This window comes from Homalodisca vitripennis, chromosome X, assembly GCF_021130785.1.
Source record: "Homalodisca vitripennis isolate AUS2020 chromosome X, UT_GWSS_2.1, whole genome shotgun sequence".
Taxonomy (NCBI): domain Eukaryota; kingdom Metazoa; phylum Arthropoda; class Insecta; order Hemiptera; family Cicadellidae; genus Homalodisca; species Homalodisca vitripennis.
In genome coordinates this window covers 91585968-91592130 of record NC_060215.1, presented here as the reverse complement: position 1 = coordinate 91592130, position 6163 = coordinate 91585968, and the positions used below count along the sequence as shown (strand labels likewise).

At 31.5% G+C, this 6163-nt stretch overlaps 1 protein-coding gene across 10 annotated transcripts in view; it reads left to right on the top strand.

Annotated features, from left to right (window-relative positions):
• The first annotated feature begins 346 nt into the window (after positions 1 to 346).
• Positions 347 to 6163, top strand: part of LOC124369373 — an 88313-nt gene continuing 82496 nt past the window's right edge. For 6 of the 10 annotated variants that reach the window (XM_046827370.1, XM_046827364.1, XM_046827365.1 and 3 more), the window contains exon 1: positions 347 to 431. The gene's annotated coding sequence lies outside the window, so the exon portion shown is untranslated. Of the gene's footprint in view, positions 432 to 4782; positions 4854 to 6163 lie in introns of all 10 variants that reach the window. The other 4 variants (XM_046827373.1, XM_046827371.1, XM_046827369.1 and 1 more) reach the window with 3 other exon arrangements.

The window sequence follows — 6163 nt, the reverse complement described above, 5'->3', positions numbered from 1 at the left end:
ATGTCTTAAAACACGATATTGTCTCCATATCTTAATTGTGTAGCTGTAAGATGCTTAACAAACACAATATGATCATATTACCGGTTTATAGTTGAGTATCCAAATCTTTCATGGGTTAGGTGTTTTAGTCAGTCATTTAAACATAAAATAGGCTTCTTAAACAATTAACCCAGTAATTCAGCGGTACCATATGGTAACAATCAATATACAATGTAACATAATTATTATAAATTACTCAATATCAAAAAATTTAGTTTTAGGTTGATGATGCCATTGGCTATTCTGTAGACAACAGTATACAAGTCGTTTCAGCTGATTACGAACTTTTTTGCTTTTTGTCATTACTTCTTGTTCTGTTGTTGTTACGGATCAATGGATCATTATTTTACACGTGATAATATGTCTGTAATAAATATGGACTATGTTTTCAAGTAAGTACCAAAATAGAAATATTCTAAAAAGTACCTACTAATTATATAATTAGAGATCTAGTGCTTATATTTATATTACAATTAGTAAACTTGCATGCAAAGAAACAAACATAACTTTAGTGATTGTTGAGTGATACCTGCTAGGCTCCTACCATAGCATTTGTTGTTACAACTCTCGGAATGCTAGTAGAAAAAGTAGAACCTCCATGTACATAGGTGTATCCAGGTGTGGTTGGGCGTTGTAACCCTCCCATTAATACAAATATTTTAGGTATATTTCAATTTGTGTTAAACTGAATTATGTATATACTCATAGTCGAATGATGTCTCATTGTTCAGTTTTGTTTTTATTTTTTCATGTTTTATATATAACAGCGGACAGGCAGTACAACAGTAAACTCACGCCTAGTAATTTTTCGAAATGCCGAGTCCATGTGCAACCTGTATGGATTAACAAATACAATACAACCACTGTTACTGTTACACTTCCTGTTCTTCAAGTGTAAGAGACAGCGAACAGTCACAATGAACGCCTTCCGATCATCTCTTGGAAAGACTAATAATTTAAATAGTCTAACATCATTCTCATTGTTATTGACGCTAAAGACTTGTATTAGTGTCTTTGGTTATTAACCCCTTGCACTCGAAAGACCAGCAGCACTGGCCACACCAAGGTTGCAGACAGCTTGTTTTAGTTTGCGGTAGTTTGTCCTCGCAACTGGTATGGCCAGTACAGCTAGCCGCACTACTTTCATCGGCAGCTCGGTGGCCATATTTATTGATTGCTTCCTCAGATTGGAATTATTTTTCAATATCCTCCACGTTATTTGCATAGTAATTTAAAATGTCTAAATAAGAAATGAAAACTAATTTAAAATTTATTTTTAATTAATCTTTGTAATACAAAGATAAACATACATTTGGGATAAACATATATTTAACTCTTGTACGTATTTTGTTAAAAATATTTGTAAATAAAATATTATAAAGTAGGCATTTACAGTTATGTTTTACTCACACATGAACTATTTACATTTCCTCAGTCTTTACATTTTTTATGGAATAAAACTTTTAAAACTACACGCTTATCTCTCTGTAGTCAAGAATAGTTAGCAAACGTCTTCTAATAAAATTTTCTAGGTCTAATATCCCTTCTATCACTTCAGTGTATAGGCCCACTACTCGTCATTCGTATTACTTGCACAATGTTTAGAAAATAATTATAGGCTAATTTAAAATTTACTACTTTACCTAAAAATTACTTTAAAAAAACAGCTGCTCAATAGGTTTCATCACTCACCACTTATTATAAAACAAAGAGAATATTAGAAAATAACTGCTATATTTAGTGGCCAGTGTTCCCGTCCTTACGAGCTATGGTCATATTATAACTTGGCCAGTACAGCTGGACATACGAGCTTAGATAACATTACTTCATAAATTAATCTGCATTTCCGACAAAATGGCGGCGGCCAGTAGAGCTGGCCATATGATCTCCAAGGACAATTATAAATACTGCCTTCGAGTGGATAGGGTTAATAAGTGCTGGTAATTGTGAAGTTAATGGCAGGAGTGGCAAAAGGCGAGTTTTGTGTTATTAACCTATTGCTATCGTCCTCCAGAACAAAACAATATCAGGTTTCAAGAAGTGACAATGACAAATAACACAGATATAGAACATTAAAAATGGAACTACTTTTCTCACACTGATTAATATTTTATTGTTCTGCAGGTGTAATATGGTCTTGTTATGATCGTGAGTCAACCTCATATTTAGTTGCTGCTGAGGTTAGCAGTTAAACCATCTTTGGACACTTAAAGTAACATTAATGCTGAAATCAGAAGAATTTGAGCCAAATAGAAGACTGTTTTGTTTATTTAGATTTTCTAATAATGAAAGTTCATATCAGCCTGACACAAGTACCTCCAGCCGTCAGCACGGGGCAGCACTGATAGCGACATATGAAAAATATCCCTTGAGGTAGTACCTAGGGATCACTAAAAGATATAATTCTAACTAATGTGAAATGTCAATGGATTTCCCCTCACTACCCACACTATATTTCATAGCCCGTTCCCACTACTTACCGGATCAAGAGAAGAAAATGACAGTAGCAGTCATTGAAACCTAACCCATAAACTAACCAATGTAATCTTTTCGCTAAATAAAACAATGTTCGGGTTGGAAATATTACATCATTGAATACAAATTTAACATTTTTAATTACACTGTCAGTCGCTGAAATAAAAATAAAACATAAAAGTCACTACATCATATTTGGATATTTCCAGTACCAGATTTGAAAACCATAACAAAGAATTACAGATTAGCAAGTAGATTGCTCAAACTTTACTTCTTCCTCAAAAATACAGAACGGCTTCAGCAAGACACATATACCATGTGAAAATACATAATGTACACTACATAATGACACATAATACATCTGGTTTTGTGCACTTAGAAAATATATATTGAACTACCAATGAGTTCATTATCATAGATGTGCATGTAGATGGTCTGAACTTTAATTTTTTCACAAAAATATAAAACGGCTCCAGGATGACACATACCATGAGAAAGTACACAATATACACAACATTATGGTTTATAATACACCTGGTTTTATAGGCTGAGATTCCTTTTTAGTTACCAATGAAACAAACATCTTCAAGTTTTGCACGTACACGGGTCCAACTTTATTTTTTTTTTACAAAAATTGAAATGGCTCCAGGATGACACATATACCACAAGAAAGTACACAATATACAGTATATTATAATATATAATACATCTGGTTTATACACGAAAAAATTATTTATTACTAACGAGTTCGAGTTCTTTAAGTTTTACATATAAATGGTCAGAAATTTCTTTTTTCAAACATAAAATATGGCTTTTGCATGAATCATATGTGAAATTACACAATATACACTACATTATGACATATAATACATATGGTTTTATGCACTGAGAAATGTTTTATTGAGCTACCAATAATCATAGATTTGCACTTAGGTAGGGCTAAACTTTGAATTCTTTTCACAAAAATACAAAACTGCTCCAGGATGTCACATATACCACTGAAAGTACACAATATGCACTTTATAATGACATTAAATATATCTGGTTTTATGCACAGAGAAAAATTATATTAAACTATCATTGAGTTCAAATTCTTCTCAAGTTTTGCAGGTAGAAGGTCAGATCTATATGTTTTTCTCAAACATGGAAACAGATCCAGGATGACACATATACTATGGGAAAATACACAATATATAGACTACTACATAATGATATATAATACATCTGGTATTATTTCCTAAATAATTTCTACTTAGGCAATCAATGAGTTCGAATTCTTCATGTTTTATATCTTTGTTTTTCTCAAATATACAAAACGACTCCAGAGTGAAATATATACCCCGTGAAAGTACACAATTCAACTACATAATAATATATAATACATCTAGTTTTATGTACTAATTAAATTTTTATTAGGCTACCAATGAGTTTGTATTCTTCAAGTTTTGCATTTAGGCAATCAGAACTTTGTTTTTCTCAAACATACAAAACGGCTCGGATGACACATATACCACGAGAAAGTACACTATATCATGATTTGTAATATACCTGGTTTTATGCGCTGAGATTTTTTATTGGGCTACCAGTAAGATCTAAAACTACAAGTTTCGTAGGTACAAGGTCAAATCTGTATGTTTTTCTCAAACATACAAAACGGCTTTAGGATGACACATATACGATGTGAAAGTACACAATATACTCTACATTATGACATATAATACATCTGGTTTTATGTGCAGAGAAATCCTTTATTACACTATCAATGAGTTCGAAATCTTATAGAAACGGCTCCCTGATCACTCATATTCCACGTGAATGTACACAAAATACACGTACTCTACACACTTTGTTGTCTACACTGTAGGTTTGAATAACATAAAGTTCGGACAGCCTACCTGCAAAACTTAAAGGATTTAAACTCATTGGTAGCCTAATAAAAAATTTCTCAATCCTCAATCAAACATGTAATATAACTTTTGAAACTAATTGATGATATTAGAGTTAAGGAGCCACGATCGAGTAATGGACGTTATTGTTATTCACGAGGCATTGAAGGCTTCTGCACGGGGCGGTTGGTGGTGCTCTACTAAGCTTTTCTGACCACAGAATACTCAAATAATCTATCGGAAGCAAATAACTCCAAAAATCATATATAAGAAGAAGCACACTACAAAAATATAATCACAATTTGACATTTATATTTCAATTATTAAAATACATAGTTATTTGTGATTTGTACCCTCTGAAACCATACATGTTTTTGTTCAGGAGGATGAGCAGAATATCTTAATAACGTTGAAATTTTGATTGGTTACTCCGGTCATTTGCCTCACTGATACGTAAGTGCCAATGAAAATATAAAAGGATAACACGTATAGTTTGATGTTTGTACTATTTTAAAATTTTTTATTTAATTTGCTGTTACTTTCACACTTTTCGTTAAGCTTCTACAAATATAAGATATACTGTATATTTAGATAAGATATATAACTAACTATGGTAGTCAATTCTGCTAAAACAAATAAGAGTAAGATATATAAAAACCAGATGTTTATCAAAACGTGTTTCTATGGTTGACCTACAAATAGAAATAAAATAACTTATGACACAACAGAAGTTTGCAATAATGTGTATTTTAAATAATATTAGCTTGAAATTCACATTCTTTAACCTATTTTATATAGTAGATCATTACATTTTGTGTTCACCAATTACACGAATAAAATATAAATAAATAGTAATAATCAAACAAATTTAGTAGATGTAAATGTTAAGATCATATCCAAATCATTTCAAGAACTTCATGCAAATTGTAAATAACTATCCAACCCGATTTTGTCCTAAATGATATCAAACGTAAAGCTATTTTTATGTCAAGAGGGAGAATAAAATTATTTAGGGATAAGATTGGCCTATTTCATGGAAGAAGAGGATTTAGATGTAGTAGAGTTGTTGATAGTATAATTATAAAGAGATGTTTTGGTGATTATGTATAATATTCCCGTTGAGTTTCAATTCACATAAGTGACACGAATTTATTATCTTCAAATAAGTGTATCTACAATTTTAAGTACAGCAGTAATGGTAGATCTTCCTTTCCAAAACCCAAATTAAGAATCTCCTATTAGACTGTTCATTTTGAAAAATTAATTTAATTGGTTGTACATCAGTGATTCTAATATTTTAGAAAAGATGGATAAAGTAGACACTGTAATTTAGTAGACGGTAATTTTGAGGCTATAGTTTGTCCCTTTTTAAAAATTGGTACACTTTTTAAAATTTTAAAAGTTCTGGAAAGTATCCCACTTGTAGACAAGAATTAAGAATGAATTATTGCAAAGAGTGGTTAAATGTACAGTTTGCTTTAGAATGTGATTTGAATGCCAATGTAGATTCAGAATTTGAAAATTTAGATAAAACTTTGGTTATGTCTTCAGAAGTGATGTTTTGCCAGACAAAGGTTACAAGGACAATTATTTGCCAATAGACTTATTGCTGGAGTGCCAGTATTATAAAATGTGTTTGCCAGCTCTTTTACAGAGGCCAAAGAAATAATCATTCAATATGTCAAGATCTGTAAATGATTCAGGTGTGCTTTTCTGTGTATTCTATGCAGAAATTATGTCCCAAGCTGCTGTGTACTTGTTAG